Here is a 16782-nt window from a genome sequence, read left to right as displayed (position 1 = left end):
ATACATCACATATATATACTTACATATACTTATATATATACATACTTATTATGTATTTTATATTTATATATATATATATATATATGCATAAGTATATATAATATTAATATATATACATATATTATTTTTTTCTTTTATTTTTATAATAAATTTCAAAACTTATATACAAAATTAATTTTGCCTATCAATGATGTGACCCAATCTGAACGAGATCCGTATGAAGTCCATCTGAACCTGAATTAACATGATATTTAATTGTTTCGGACTTGGACCATTTTTACCTGAAATGAAATCAATCCGAACTGAAATTAACCCGAACTGAACCTGATGTCAAATCAACCTGAAAATAACCCCGAACTCATTTGACATGAACCCGACCTGATCCGAGTTGAACAATCAAATTGAATTGACACGATCTGATCCAAAACAAGGATTTTTGTGGGAATCATATTTTCAGTTGTGTTAAAATCTATAAAGTGATAAAGTCCGGTATTGAAATTAGATAATCAGATCGAACCAGAATTTTATGAAAATTTTAAGGATGTTATAAAATGGTTGGAAATATTATTTCCAAATTTTATATTAAAGAAATTTGGTTTAGAACATTGTAATTTTTCAGATTTGGTTAAACAGTGGAAAATTAGTGACTAAAATACAATTTTCAAAAATTGCATGGATAAAGTGAAAAGTCAAAGCCAAGTTGATTCATCTTCGACTAAGAAATATTTTATTGGAAGAAAATGCAATGACATTTGGTAATTTTGAAGTTTCATTAATGGTAATTTTGGAAATTCTCATTAATTGAATTTTAAATTCAATTATATTATATAAATGCCAAATGTACAAGTTATTAAATACTAGAATAATGTAGATAACTCAACATTTTCAGCTTGTTATTTTGGGCGAAACCTACATGGCTATCAAGGTATGATCTTTAATTTGATTTTTGAAGCTTTATAGTTGATTTTTTTGATTAAGCTATTAGATAGAGAATTAATCTACATGAAATTCTCTATAAGTTGGTATAAATATTACATGATGTTCATGCTTATTTAATGAGATTTGGAAATTAGGGTTTATGTAAGGTTTAGGAATTTTGAAGAATTGATGAATGATTTTTATTTTTTTTATGTTAGTGATTAATCCTAAGGTATGTATAATGATTAAAATTAATTGTACATGCTTATATGATGTTTGACCATGCTAGGATTTCAGAGGCTGATTGAATTTTGATGTAATTTGATATTATTATGATTGGAATAGCATGAATTTTATGTTAGAAAGTTGAATTAATGCTTGAAATTGAATAGAAATCATGCCTAAAGCTACTTGAAATATTTGGCCATATGAAGAAATTAGGGGAAAATTATGGAAAAAATTATTATGGCCTATGTCGAAACGATTTTTTTCTTATAAGGTGAAAAAATGAGATTTTAAAAAACCACATTAATTTTTATTTACCTCTTTCAATTGATTTTTAATTTAAAAACAAATGCAATTTTGAGATTTCCTTTACGATAAAAAAATACGGTTCAAAGAGTCGCCACCAATCTTTGGTTAGGGTGTGATTGGGCACCCAAAAATGTTTGTTATTTTAAATAAAAATTAATTTTAATTAAAACAACAAATTGAGGTCTGCATTACCAAAAAATGAGTTCGGGAGTCGGTTACGTGTGGGGAAGGATTAGCATCCCCACAACGCCCTAAATCGGTACCTAGTCGATTAATTAACGTCTTTGCAATGAACTTTACAAATTCGGACTTAATTTGGCTTTTGATCCCATAAAAGAAAGATGTAAATTTAAAAAAAAACATTCAAAAGCACCCAAATAAATTAAATTAAAAATACCGAGTCGTTTTAGAAAGATAAAGAATGTTCGATTATTTAAAAATATCGAGACCAGATCTTATATGAGTTGTAACAACCTTTTCTCGAAAATTTTAAATAAATGAACATTTCCTTTTCTTTCGTTCCCAAATTTTAGGTGACGAATCAAATATTTAGGTTTCACTTTCGGGATACACTTTTAATTTAAAATGGTCAAAACGACCCTCTAATCAGTTAAGACAAGCCACTAAAGACAATTTAAATTAAAAGGGTATTACCCTTAGTCCGATTATGTATTTATAAGTCGAGTTATGCACATGAGGGTATCATACAAATTGTGCAAAAAGAATGTCATGTCAAAATCAATTAAACAAAATTAAAAATATCATACAATGTGACATACAAAAAATTATTTACATATATTTAAATTAAAAATCATAAACCATACATATTAACATATAATGTACACATGTGACCTAAATATGAAAATAAAAAACATAACATACCAAACTATAAATTTTAAAAAATATATATATACATGTAAGACTTTAAGCAAACTAAATAAATAACAATTATTGAATCGGGAAGCAAAATGCGGCAATTATACAAATTAAAAATAAACTGATACATAAAACTGAAACATAATGCACTCAAAGTCTAAAGTCAAAAACAGAAATTCCCAAAATGGTGAACCAAGAGATTAAATTGAATAATTACTAAGTTAATTAGGGATTAAACAAAAATAAACATGTAATTAAAATCAACCATGCTAAATAATAATAGACAGGGGATTAAGACATAAAAGCTAAAGCATTAACAGAATTAGACCAAACCAATAAAACAGAAAAACAAATCTGGAAAATAATAGCATTAGGACAAATAAAATAGTTCAAATCAGAAAACAAACTTATACAACTATACAAGTGACTAAATTATAAATAAGCAGTAAATCCTGGGGGATTAAAGTATGATTTTTTAATTTTCACAAATCTAAAATATAAATTTCAAGAAATTTGCGTATTTACGAAATCAAGACAGAACAATTACACAATAAAACGAAATAATCCTATAGGGGACAAAAACAAAAACATGCAGCCAAAGTTAAGGGGTATGAAAACAATTTATCCTATATTTAATATATAAAACCTAACTATAAGCTAAACCTAAACCCAACTCAAACTAAATCACTCAACCCCTCTCCATTCTCTCCACTTACAACCGACCGTGGCCCTTAACTCCTAACCCCGACCACCGTAAACGGTGGTCCAATGACCTAAATCAATGATCCCGAACTCCTTACAACCCTCATCTCGCCTTGCTAACCTTCAATCTTGAGTCTAAATCTCATTAGAAATTTTAAAAACAGATTCAAAAACAATCTCGACCTCTCGGCCTCATTCTCTCTTCAACGTCTCCCCTCTCCGACGATACGACCCTAACTATTAAGGTAACATTACTACTTCCCCTTTGTTTTTCTGTTTTGGTTCTGATTTGAAACATAGACACACACAAGAACATTATGAAAGCAATGGAAAATGGAAATTGAAAACAAATACCCTTTTGATTCTATGTGTTGCTTTGATTCAATGAAAAACAGAGTTCCACCATTTCATTTGACTTTCAATTAAAAAGGAAAAATCCACCCTTGTACAATGCTTTTTCTTCTCTGTAGAAAAAAGAACCAACAAGCTCCCCCCTCTTTTCGTTTACAGTGTTTGATCTGGTAATATGAAAATACTGTTTACACTGTTTTCTATTTTTTGTTCTGTCATCTGTAGAAAAAACAAATGGCCTCTCCTTCCTATCCTAATGCCCTTGTTATCTCCCTTTCTTTTTGTTTTTTTTTTCTGTTTTCCATGAATCCCCCCTACAAAACTGTTTTTTCCTCTTTATCATCCCACTTACAAAACTGTTTTTAATGCAGTTTTCCATAACTCCCCACGATGATGAATTCATCCTTATTTGTTGCCTCAAAATGATCGCACGGTTAGATAGCTGACTTACGGGACCCGGACAAATCGAGCATCTACAGCTGCCCCTCTTTGCTCATTGTCGTGCAACGAGAATAGAGCAAAGATCAAAAGATGGTGCGTTTTGTCCAGTTCCATATTCGTGATTTGAAACTTGACGAGGGATTTGCTCCCTCTTTTTTGAACAATCTTCGACCAGCGGGTTCGCTCCTTCTTGCTTCAAGGAGTAAAACTCGAACAATCTTCTGCCTATAGGTTCGCTCCCTCTTGCTTCAGGGAGTAGAACTTGAACAATCTTCTGGTGTGATTATGATTCACTATCCTTCCATGATGGTTCAACTTCGAAGGTCAAACATGAAAATCAAATGTTACCACTGATTAGTGTATGTTTGAGGATTTGAAAAACATTATACTCAAAATTTAGAATTTAAGAGAATTTTTTGAGAATTCATTTCTCTTGTGGGAGCTTGTCTCGCAACAACTAGATATGAGCATCTTCTGGACTCGACTGCCATCTGAATCTCTCTCTTCCTGGGACTTTGAATTGGTTAATGACTCATTGTGTGCATTTCCTTTTAATCAATTGATCCGTTTCTTTATACTCGAGAACCTTCACTTTTCTCCCACATTTGATGATCTGATGGTTTGCTCCGACATTCTTCCGAGAAGACTTAAAATGGCCCGGATGACTTATCATCTTGGTGTGAAAACATCCTACCCAAAGGACTTATGGATGACCCGAAGGATTTATCATTTTACCTGAAAAACTTACTGATGGCCCGAAGGATTTAATCATCATGCTCGAAAGACTTACTGATGGCCTGGAGGATTTCATCATCATGCTCGAAAGACTTACTGATGGCACTTACTGATGGATTTGCTTCACTACTCTTCGGTGAAGGCTTACAAATTACCCAAATAATTTAATCATCATGCTCGAAAGACTTACTGATGGCCCGAAGGACTTACTAAGTGAGAAATTTTGGAAATCGACTTTTTAGTTTTCAAAGGTTTCATTTCCTTAAAACATCACTTTCTTATTTTTCAAATTCATGTGAAAACATCCTACCCGAAGGTCTTATGGATGGCACGAATGACTTATCATCTTGCTCTAAAGGCTTACAGATGACCCGAAGGATTTCATCATCATGCTCGAAAGACTTACTGATGGCTCGAAGGACTTAAATTGTTTACTGGGTAAGAAACCTTACTTATTTTTCAAAATCTCAAATTTCATATTTTAATGAGAAATCATTCTCATTTCACTTCATAAAAATGACTTAATGGTCAGTCCACGTGCCCCGTTTCAAAGCAATGCTTCCTCTGTGATTGACCCCTGCGTTCTTCAGGTTCTGCCTGACTAAACATGATTCCCTGTATTTGATGTTTAATTTCTACCTTTCAATTACCGGGATTTTAACATCCTGTATCTTCTCTTTTCACTGGAAGATCTGTCAAAACCATGTGTTTATACATGAAACACGAATGCAATGAAATGTATCAGTGTAATGCATTTTCTTTTATGCAAATGATGTTCTTATGAATGCATAAATGTCGATTCAATCTTCATTTGACATCAAAGTGGCGAACTCAATCTTCTTCTACTTGACCATTCCTTCCAGGGTTTGCTTTAGATACTCATGCAAGATTTCATAATTTCCAAATTGTATTTTTGAAGAGCCTTATGATTTTCTTCTATCTTCTTGTTATCTTCATTTTCTATCTTCATTTCTGAGAAATCGATTTCTCTCTCAACTTCTTGCTATGATCAGAAACACCACTGTGTTGCCCCATTTCCGTCATTGGCTCAATTACGCTTTCTAAGTTGTTCTTTCTGGACTCTGCCATTGATTGATGCTCGGTTGGTTTGCTTTACAGGGTAAGCTCTGCTCAAATTCACGGTCTGCCCCTGACACTTCAAGTTGTGAGACTCATTCTCAATATCTTCTTGGTATGAATCTTGTCATCCCAACATGATCTGGGTTTCTGGTCATGCCCCAAAGTGGGTACTCATGGATTTCTTCGTGCCCAACATATCCTAACTTGAATGTTCTCATTTTGGTGTCACTTCATAGTGGTATTGCCAAGTATCTTGAGGGCTTCTCTTCATGTTGTTATAAACACTTAAGAATTAACCAATTCTTCTAAGAAAATGTCTTGCATTTTATACAAGATGGGATATATGCCCCTTCTGAATAATGAGATCATCTTCTTCTTGATGGGTAATTGACAACGTCACAAGGAAATGTTATAAGTTTCATTATTCATTCATTATGTTCTCTTGGACCATCTGCTTCAAGATTGTGGAATGCTTCATGTTCTGGCATCGCTTATTCATTTTCTCCAATAGAGGCATAATGAGTCTCACAAGCTTCAAGGACCTTTCACACTTGAAACTGTCATGTTTGAAAATGTTTTTCTTTTCTCTTATTATAGGGATCAAAGAATGAAAGAATTTTATAAAACATTGCCCCTTAATTCAGGCTCACAATCGAATCAAATTATAACCATGAATTCACAGAATATTAAAAGAATCAATAGCTCTTTAATGTTTTCAGAGTTATAACTCTTTGACAAGTGTCAAAATTGATGGGTTGGCTTCAGTTGGCTTCCTATTTTTTAAGGTTTCAGCCAACAAACTTATATTTCTTTCTCGGTCTTCGTGAACATCACAACATGCCCCTTTTTCTGGCTTGGTATTTTAATCGGATACGGACAAAATGACGCAACTTGCATAATCAATTACTAGACTTTATAGAACACTTCTATTTCAGTTATCTGAAATCTTCCATTTGTTCAAGCCTCGTAGACTCCTCTAACAAAGGCAGTGCAGAAATATCGATCTAAAAATGAAATTCCTGAGTGCTCGTGTGAAGTTGACTATAACAGGTTTTCCTTAACTCCCTTAGTCAATCTTTACCGAAACTCCTTATTTAGAAAAACTTGATTTAATTTGCCATTGTCTGGCTAGCTGAAATCAGCTTTATTGTAATTTGCCTTTATCGGGCTAGCTGAAGGATTCATCTCATCACAAAGTCTTTGACTTGACAATCACAGTGGAGCATACACCGAATTGCCAAGTATCCAATTAAGGTCATGGTTTGAATATAATCTATTCATAAAGCCAGGGCTTTCGAGTTTCCTCTATAACCAATTGCTTTAGCGGAATAGCTCAGCTTTATTGTATACATATAATATATAATCATCAGGCTAGCTAAATTTTGTCCATAAAGTCGGGGCGTTTAACCAATTTCTCTAGAGGGACAGCTCAAGCTTTATTGTATACATATAATATTATAATATGGGTATACGGATCCAGTTTCTTAAGCTTGTCAAGAAGAACCTGTCATAGTCTAGGTGTTGTTGAAAGTCAGAAAATCTCATTGTTAGAGTTCAATTCCCAAGCAACTGACCTAAACTAGATTCACCTACTCGACTATTCCATCTGTAAAGATCATAATCATCATTGAACGTCATCAACAAAAGTGTGGTCTATTCAGTTTCGTGACATCATATGAAAAAAATGCCTCACGTTGTCCGCTCCTATATATACCAGAATACCAAGCCTCTTGTTCATTCCCTTATAAGAGGAGAAGGTTATATCCTGTAAGAAAGGGTATGGTGTTCGATTGTATATTCTAGGGGTAAGGTCCAAGGTCCTTGTTTTACCAGTTTTCAATCATATCACTTTGTCAAAGAACAATAACTCTGACCATTTACAGAGTTTTTTAATTCAGTTAATATTCAAAGAATATCAAGTTACAAATTTGATTCAATGCTCACCATCCTTAAAGTAACATGAATTTATTTAAACATCATTACAAAAAAAAACTGAGAAATGATGAAAAACAAGTCCAAACATGATGTTGCAAATGGAATAAAGCTTCATGATAGAATGAAATGATCTCTTCCTACCTAGGATGCCCCACTACCCATCTAATGTCATGGCACTTAACTCAAACGGATGTTACATATTGCTCTTTGATGCCCCACTCAAGCTCGTTATCCACTGTTCCACCAATTCCTCTGTCAACGTCCCATTTTCCACAAGCATCTCTATTTTCTTTAACAACGGCCTACAATTTCCCGTAGAATGTCCCAATGCCCCCAAGTGGAAATCACATACACTATCTTGATCATAGCTGTGAGCAGAAGGGTCTGGTTGCACTTTCACTGGCCTCGGTGTGAGGTATTGACCTTCAATTAAATGGGGATACAGATCTGAGATAGGAGTTTGGAACACTTTCAAAACATTTTTCGATCTTGGGACTTTCTTTGGACGTCTCGAGTAACCCGCTTCCCCTTTTCTTTTACGGCTGTGAGAGCTCTGGACGTAACATTCATTCACCTCATCAGCTTGTTCCTTTTGATTGGTTGGGTTTTTAGAAGTGTCTTTCAAGTTTCCTTTGCTGATTGCATCCTCAATTAACTCTCCAGCTGTCATAAGATCCTTGAAGTTATTCGTCGACTTTCCTAGCATTAACTCAAAGAAAGGAGCTGGAAGAGAATCGTGAAACATATATGATATTTCTTCTTCTAACAAAGGAAGTTGAACTTGTGTTGCCACTCCTCTCCATCTTAGGGAATATTCTTTAAAGCTCTCAGTAGCTTTCATTCTTATCCTTTGAAGGTCATGACGTTTTAGGGCTAAGCCTTTAACATATTGATATTGCCCCAGAAAAGCATCAGCTAGGTTGACCCATGTCTTGATCTGTTCTTTGTTCAAACGGTTATACCACACTACAGCTGGCCCAGCAAGACTATCATGGAAGTAATGAATCAACAGGTTGTCATTATTTAGGTACCCTTCCATCTTTCTACAAAACATCTTTAGATGAATTATGGGACAACTAGTGCCATCATATTTCTCAAAATTAGGCACCCTAAATTCATGTGGGATGACCAAATCAGGGACCAAACTGAGTTCTCTAGCATCTAACTCCTTGTGAGGGGCATTAACAATCTTCATATCTTCAATGGCTTCATTCAACCACCTGAATTTGTCTTCAAATTTCTCAAAATTGACGAGGTTCATCTCTAGGTCTGAGTTAGATGCTCCAGGGCAAATTATCACTCTTGATGTACCAGTCTGATGAGATTGATTCCCTTTATCATCCATTTTCTCTTTACCAGCAGCCTGTGGTACCAGTACCTGGATCATTTGATTCGATACGCCTTGCAAAGAACCCGATGCTTGATTCCTCGTATCTTGTTGTGACCCGACTAACTGCTTTGCAACTGATCTTGTGATCCCTTATGAGATTGCTCCATTGTTTCCATTTGTTTATTCATGACGATGAGGAATTAGTATGAATGGATGACTTGTGATTACTGTCACATATCCTTCCATAAATTATTTTTGTGTTTTTATAATTAATGCATGTAAAATGCTTAAATAAATACATGTAATGCAAATACAAATGCCAAATGCAAATACAAAAGGTGTCATTCCAGAGTGACCATCTTAAAACAACTTTCATTGAACACAAAGGTCTCGGTACATCAAACAAACTTTACATATAACGGACAGCTTTCAATCCGAATTTTTCTATCTCCTTCAAAAGCCAATTTAATTTCCACTCATGCTCGGGGGTCGAGTTGTCAATCTGCTTCAATTCTCTTGCAAAACCAGCTAAATCCACCCATTTGTGAGCCACATCGCTTGCTTGGGTCATAGCTTCTTTCATGACGTTGTCTCTTTTCTCTATCTTGAGTGCCGATTCTCAGAGCTGTAGACACTGCTGTTGAATCTTCCTTGTAAAAAAGTCATTGTGGTTATGAAGCTCTTGTATAAGATCACTGCAATCATCCACAATCTTCATCAACTTTTCGTTCTTTGCTCTAACAGCTTCTATCTTAGCGTCATTCTCTCGCTTGTGGCGTTGATATGAAATTTCCATATTGGAAATGGAACTATTCAACATCTGATTTTCAGCCTGATATCTTCCCAAATTATCAACAACTATATTGTGTCTTTTTTCTGCAATCTGTAGATCATGAGAAAACTTCTCGGCTCGACCCTCGTGCATATTGCAATTCTTTCTCCACTGTTTAGCGTGATTCTTCAGTTTAGAGATTCCTGTTATCCACTCATCTGGGACATTTCCCATACCAGCAAATTTAAAGGCTTGACTGATCCTTTGAAAATCATCTCGCATGGCTTCCATATCTCTGCTCAATTTATCATTTTCACTTCTTAAATGACGAATCAGAGCTTCGTATTTTGGCAAACAATTTTCTTCCCGGATGTCCTCACTGATACCCTTACCTTTGGTCACTTTTGGTTCAAACTCAACAGGATAATCTATTTTCAAACTGGGTTGTCCTTTCAATTCAAACTCCAATACTCCATAATCTAGAAGAAGTTGGACTCGACGTTTGAAGATAGAACAATTCTCAATAGAATGTCCTTGAATTCCAGCATGATATTCACAACGAACGTTGACGTCATACCAACTTGGATATGAAAGTCGCAAAGGTTTCACATAATGTGGTGCCACTTCTCGGGCTTCTAAAAGTTCATCATACAACTCCTTATATGATATTGGGATGGAATCACAATGAGAGCCACCTCTCAACTTGGGTTGAATTGGAGTTTCCAGTTTTATTTCCCCTGATGTTGGGAGTAGACTATCAAACATCAACGAGTTCTGGCCGTATGGCTTCTTTCCATCCTTATGAACTTCTATAGTTGCCACTATTTCCTTGGCATTTCCAAACAACTTGTTGATACGAACAATGATTGTACGTGATTTCTCATACTGACTAGAATCAACATGTTCTAAAGTAGTCCCTTGTGTATCTGACACCTCGAGATTATTTTCATTGAGTTCTTTCTTTTCTTTTGTAGAAGTCTCTCTTCCTTTGGACAAAACATCTATTTTATCCATCATCTTGGACATTTGCTCTTTTATTTCTCTTATCTCCTTGTGCTCTTCGTCAGACGTATGATCTTTATTCGCTCAACTCTCCACTATTTTCGAAGCTTTCTCAGGATGCCTTTTCTTGACTGTGTTATAGTCTGTTTGATCATGAAACCCCTTGTCCATCATGAAAACCTTTTACTATGATGACTACTCACAAATCAACACCCTTTTGAATGTGTCATGATCATGCAATGCAGACAAAGAGAAAGAAAAAAAACAAATATAGAAACAAGTTAGTACAAATGAGATAACAAAATAACAAAAAGCAACAATAACAAAATAAATTAATCAAAGCTAATAAGAATGCAAGTGCAAATGCAAAAGGTGTTAATTCCAAAAGTAACCACCATAGAACAACCTTCATTTAGACAACAAGAATTCAGTACACCATGTAGTCAAAATATAAATGTGATTCTTCATTTCTTCATTTCCTTGAGCCGTACTCTTCATGGAATTTAATATTGCACCCAAAGTTGTCAGCGTACTTTATCACCTTTGACGATGCCAGATGTCCTTAAATTGAATCCCGAGGTCTCTATTTTTACTTTCAATATGAAGTGATCTTCATGTCTTTGTGAAGGGTCTTCTTGTCCTTGGTATAACTGTATGCCTTCACTCCTTTAAAGGAAGTCTTCAATCAACTTGGTTTCTTCATTCAACGGATATCATTCTTCATGATCAGTCGAACATCTTTGGATCTCCCGGTTTTGACTACATGGTTGAGAATTTCTTGTCTCAATATGTCTAGCCTTCTCATTAGTCAATCACTTGTGAATTAACACCTTGTGATGATATGAAGATGTAAATGCAATAAAATCCAAATAAAATAGACATAGAACAAAAATGGGTTAGTGCACATAATATAAACAACAAAATAAGTACCATAAACATCAAATAAAACCTACCCTCACATGCTGGCTAACCAATCATACTTTAGTTGATCCTACCCAACATGATATATACCCCATACTTTTTCATTCACAAAAAATCCTAACCACATGATATCTAATTCACATGCTTGTTCAAGAAAAATAAACCTAACCGCATGATTTCTAGTTCGCATACATTTATTCAAAAAGCAAAATTAAATAACTCAAAAAGTTTTTCCTTGTGTACCCTCCTCACGGGACTCTTAAGGTTTAGGTTAGGCTCGACCTAAATTCAGGCTCTATGTTTAATATATGTTGGGTTCGATTCTAAAGTAATAGGTTCTCGAATTGTCCTTGTCGGTGCCCCCTTAGGCTATCGAACCCTCAATCCTGGCCCATCACAGGCTTTAGGGGATCGAGTTCAATTTCGAGGGAACACACCTCCTTATGTTCATGCGGAGATGATTACCATCACGAGGACCATAAGGCGTGAGCTCCAGGAGCAATCCACTATCCCATGCGGAGGTGAAAACCACACGAGGGCATAGTCTCTCACTCCTACTTAATTTGGACGGAGCAGGGTTTTAGCTCATGTCATGAAAATGCAGCTGTGCAGTGTGTGAGGAAAATCAAAAAACACACACAATAAAAACACTCAAAATCAATTCCCAAAAACACACAATTATTCTGAAACCATTAGCAAACATATCAATACAACTATTTAATGGTTAATCAAATTAAATTAAAGAAATCAAAATACAAACAAAACTTATTAAAAACAAAGCAAGGGATCAAAAACCAAATTAGAACGAATTTATAATTTCCAATTGCAAAGACAATTAATTAATCGACTATCAGCCTGACTCTCTAAAAAAAGTCCCCAGCAGAGTCGCCAATCTGTCGAAACGATTTTTTTCTTATAAGGTGAAAAAGTGAGATTTTAAAAACCACATTAATTTTTATTTACCTCTTTCAATTGATTTTTAATTTAAAAACAAATGCAATTTAAAAAACCTCTCGTTTCGAAAATTTTGAGATTTCCTTTACGATCAAAAAATACGGTTCAAAGAGTCGCCACCAATCTTTGGTTAGGGTGTGATTGGGCACCCAAAAATGTTTGTTATTTTAAATAAAAATTAATTTTAATTAAAACAACAAATTGAGGTCTGCATTACCAAAAAATGAGTTCGGGAGTCGGTTACGTGTGGGGAAGGATTAGCATCCCCACAACGCCCTAAATCGGTACCTAGTCGATTAATTAACGTCTTTGCAATAAACTTTACAAATTCGGACTTAATTTGGCTTTTGATCCCATAAAAGAAAGATGTAAATTTTAAAAAAAACATTCAAAAGCACCCAAATAAATTAAATTAAAATTACCGAGTCGTTTTAGAAAGATAAAGAATGTTCGATTATTTAAAAATATCGAGACCAGATCTTATATGAGTTGTAACAACCTTTTCTCGAAAATTTTAAATAAATGAACATTTCCTTTTCTTTCGTTCCCAAATTTTAGGTGACGAATCAAATTTTTAGGTTTCACTTTCGGGATACACTTTTAATTTAAAATGGTCAAAACGACCCTCTAATCAGTTAAGACAAGCCACTAAAGACAATTTTAAATTAAAAGGGTATTACCCTTAGTCCGATTATGTATTTATAAGTCGAGTTATGCACATTAGGGTATCATACAAATTGTGCAAAAAAGATGTCATGTCAAAATCAATTAAACAAAATTAAAAATATCATACAATGTGACATACAAAAAATTATATACATATATTTAAATTAAAAATCATAAACCATACATATTAACATATAATGTACACATGTGACCTAAATATGAAAATAAAAAACATAACATACCAAACTATAAATTTTAAAAAATATATATATACATGTAAGACTTTAAGCAAACTAAATAAATAACAATTATTGAATCGGGAAGCAAAATGCGGCAATTATACAAATTAAAAATAAACTGATACATAAAACTGAAACATAATGCACTCAAAGTCTAAAGTCAAAAACAGAAATTCCCAAAAATGGTGAACCAAGAGATTAAATTGAATAATTACTAAGTTAATTAGGGATTAAACAAAAATAAACATGTAATTAAAATCAACCATGCTAAATAATAATAGACAGGGGATTAAGACATAAAAGCTAAAGCATTAACAGAATTAGACCAAACCAATAAAACAGAAAAACAAATCTGGAAAATAATAGCATTAGGACAAATAAAATAGTTCAAATCAGAAAACAAACTTATACAACTATACAAGTGACTAAATTATAAATAAGCAGTAAATCCTGGGGGATTAAAGTATGATTTTTTAATTTTCACAAATCTAAAATATAAAGTTCAAGAAATTTGCGTATTTGCGAAATCAAGACAGAACAATTACACAATAAAACGAAATAATCCTATAGGGGACTAAAACGAAAACATGCAGCCAAAGTTAAGGGGTATGAAAACAATTTATCCTAAATTTAATATATAAAACCTAACTATAAGCTAAACCTAAATCCAACTCAAACTAAATCACTCAGCCCCTCTCCATTCTCTCCACTCACAACCGACCGTGGCCCTTAACTCCTAACCCCGACCACCGTAAACGGTGGTCCAATGACCTAAATCAATGATCCCGAACTCCTTACAACCCTCATCTCGCCTTGCTTACCTTCAATCTTGAGTCTAAATCTCATTAGAAATTTTAAAAACAGATTCAAAAACAATCTCGACCTCTCGGCCTCATTCTCTCTTCAACGTCTCCCCTCTCCGACGATACGACCCTAACTATTAAGGTAACATTACTACTTCCTCTTTGTTTTTCTGTTTTGGTTTTGATTTGAAACATAGACACACACAAGAACATTATGAAAGCAATGGAAAATGGAAATTGAAAACAAATACCCTTTTGATGCTATGTGTTGCTTTGATTCAATGAAAAACGGAGTTCCACCGTTTCATTTGACTTTCAATTAAAAAGGAAAAATCCACCCTTGTACAATGCTTTTTCTTCTCTGTAGAAAAAAGAACCAACAAGCTCCCCCCTCTTTTCGTTTACAGTGTTTGATCTGGTAATATGAAAATACTGTTTACACTGTTTTCTATTTTTTGTTCTGTCATCTGTAGAAAAAACAAATGGTCTCTCATTCCTATCCTAATGCCCTTGTTATCTCCCTTTCTTTTTGTTTTTTTTTCTGTTTTCCATGAATCCCCCCTACAAAACTGTTTTTTCCTCTTTATCATCCCACTTACAAAACTGTTTTTAATGCAGTTTTCCATAACTCCCCACGATGATGAATTCATCCTTATTTGTTGCCTCAAAATGATCGCACGGTTAGATAGCTGACTTACGGGACCCGGACAAATCGAGCATCTACAGCCTAGAAATGATATTAGAAGTATTCTATGAGACTTGGAGATCAATTTGGAAGCTTGAGTTGGTAAAAAGGGCTAATATACAAGTTTTAAGAATTGTGGAACATTATTGCAAGAATGTAATATTTGAAGGGTTAATGTTGTTTTTTTATAGTTGAAAATGTTGGAAATTTAAGTTGGAAAGTTGTTTGGAACCACAATAAATAATTAACTGAATACATAACAAAACATAAATAAAATTGAAGCTCGCATTTTAATTAAACAGAAAAATTCAAAATTATGGCTAATTCTCATCTCAAGATATCAAACACTACATCAAGATCAATTCTTTGGACAATAATATTAAAGTAAACGATACTCTTGTTGTGGTAATCAAACATTGACAATAAGCTATGTCGAACAAAAGATTAATCTTTGGACTAATGTAATGCTCGCATAAAATACCTTATAATTGTTACATGTTATTATCATAGGTGTTGCTTGAAATTCGGCCAAATATTAACTTTCGTTTGGGTCCATTAATAAATGCATAAATAATAAGAAACACATAATCATTTTGATATTTTAAATAAATCAGTCTACACAAAAGAAGTCACTTTGACAACATTATGTTTCAACTAATCTATCAAAATATCAGACCTAACCAAAATATGAATTAATTTGTTTCAAAATATATATTTTATTAACTAACGATCAAAAACTGAAAAATCAAATTGTATACATACATATATTGCATTAACAATATAAATAAAACATATAAATATTGTCAACAATCAATTTCTCTTAATTTTATCTTTCAAGTAAACTGAAAGATAACCAAAATAATAATAATTTGAAAACCCTTCAACCTTATCTCAAGATATTAGATACTCTGCGGTAACCAAACATTGATAATAAGAACATGTCAAGCAAAAATCTTTTCTTTGGGTCGATTTATTACTCACACATCAAACCTGATAATTATCACATGCTTATTACCAAAGTTGTACATGTGATTATGTCAATTATTAATCTTTATTTGGGTCGATCAATACTAACATATCCTAAGTTACATGCACATAACCCTTATTCATATAAAATATATAGACGAAACCCACAAAAATATTAAAAACTAATTAACTAAAAAATAAATCAATAAGTTCTCAATTATTCAACATGATGAGGCTCTGATACCACTTGTTAGAATATAAATTATAAATAAATATGAACAACAATCATCATCTAATCATGTCAAATCATCAAGAATAAAATAAATATTAGATGCAGAAGCGTACCCGAATTAATTGACATGTTGAAATCTTTGAATCTTTCTTTGGTCGTGATCTTTCAAGAAGATATAGTTCCCTTGAGTCTAAACTCTCTAATAGGGATAAGAGTAAATACAAGAATATATATTTCTTGGGGACCATAACCCCTTTATATAACATATTTAAGAATCAATTATTTTGTATGTACTTATAACTCTGCCCCTCATCGCATTATAAATACAACTTTAATACTATTTACACTTTTATTTCCATGACACTTGTAATACCTTATAACTTTATAACATAATTGGTTACTTAATTTATGTCATATTTTATGATAACAATATATATTTAAAAATATGATCCCATAATTATGAATTTTAATCCAACAAAATAAACTTCCCTACCAAACGTTGATAATGTTCCTTGTTAACGGGAACACTTTCTCCATTAGTTTGAAACTTCAGATTTTTGCTCTATAGGTGTCTCAACAGGCTTACAACCTATCATGCCAGTCTCCGAGAGTATTCCAAGATATACTTTCGTTGATTAAT

Source organism: Hibiscus syriacus, unplaced genomic scaffold (genome assembly GCF_006381635.1).
Source record: "Hibiscus syriacus cultivar Baekdansim isolate YM2019G1 unplaced genomic scaffold, ASM638163v2 tig00111540_pilon, whole genome shotgun sequence".
In the NCBI taxonomy this organism is placed as follows: Eukaryota; Viridiplantae; Streptophyta; class Magnoliopsida; order Malvales; family Malvaceae; genus Hibiscus; species Hibiscus syriacus.
This window is presented reverse-complemented; position numbering follows the sequence as displayed.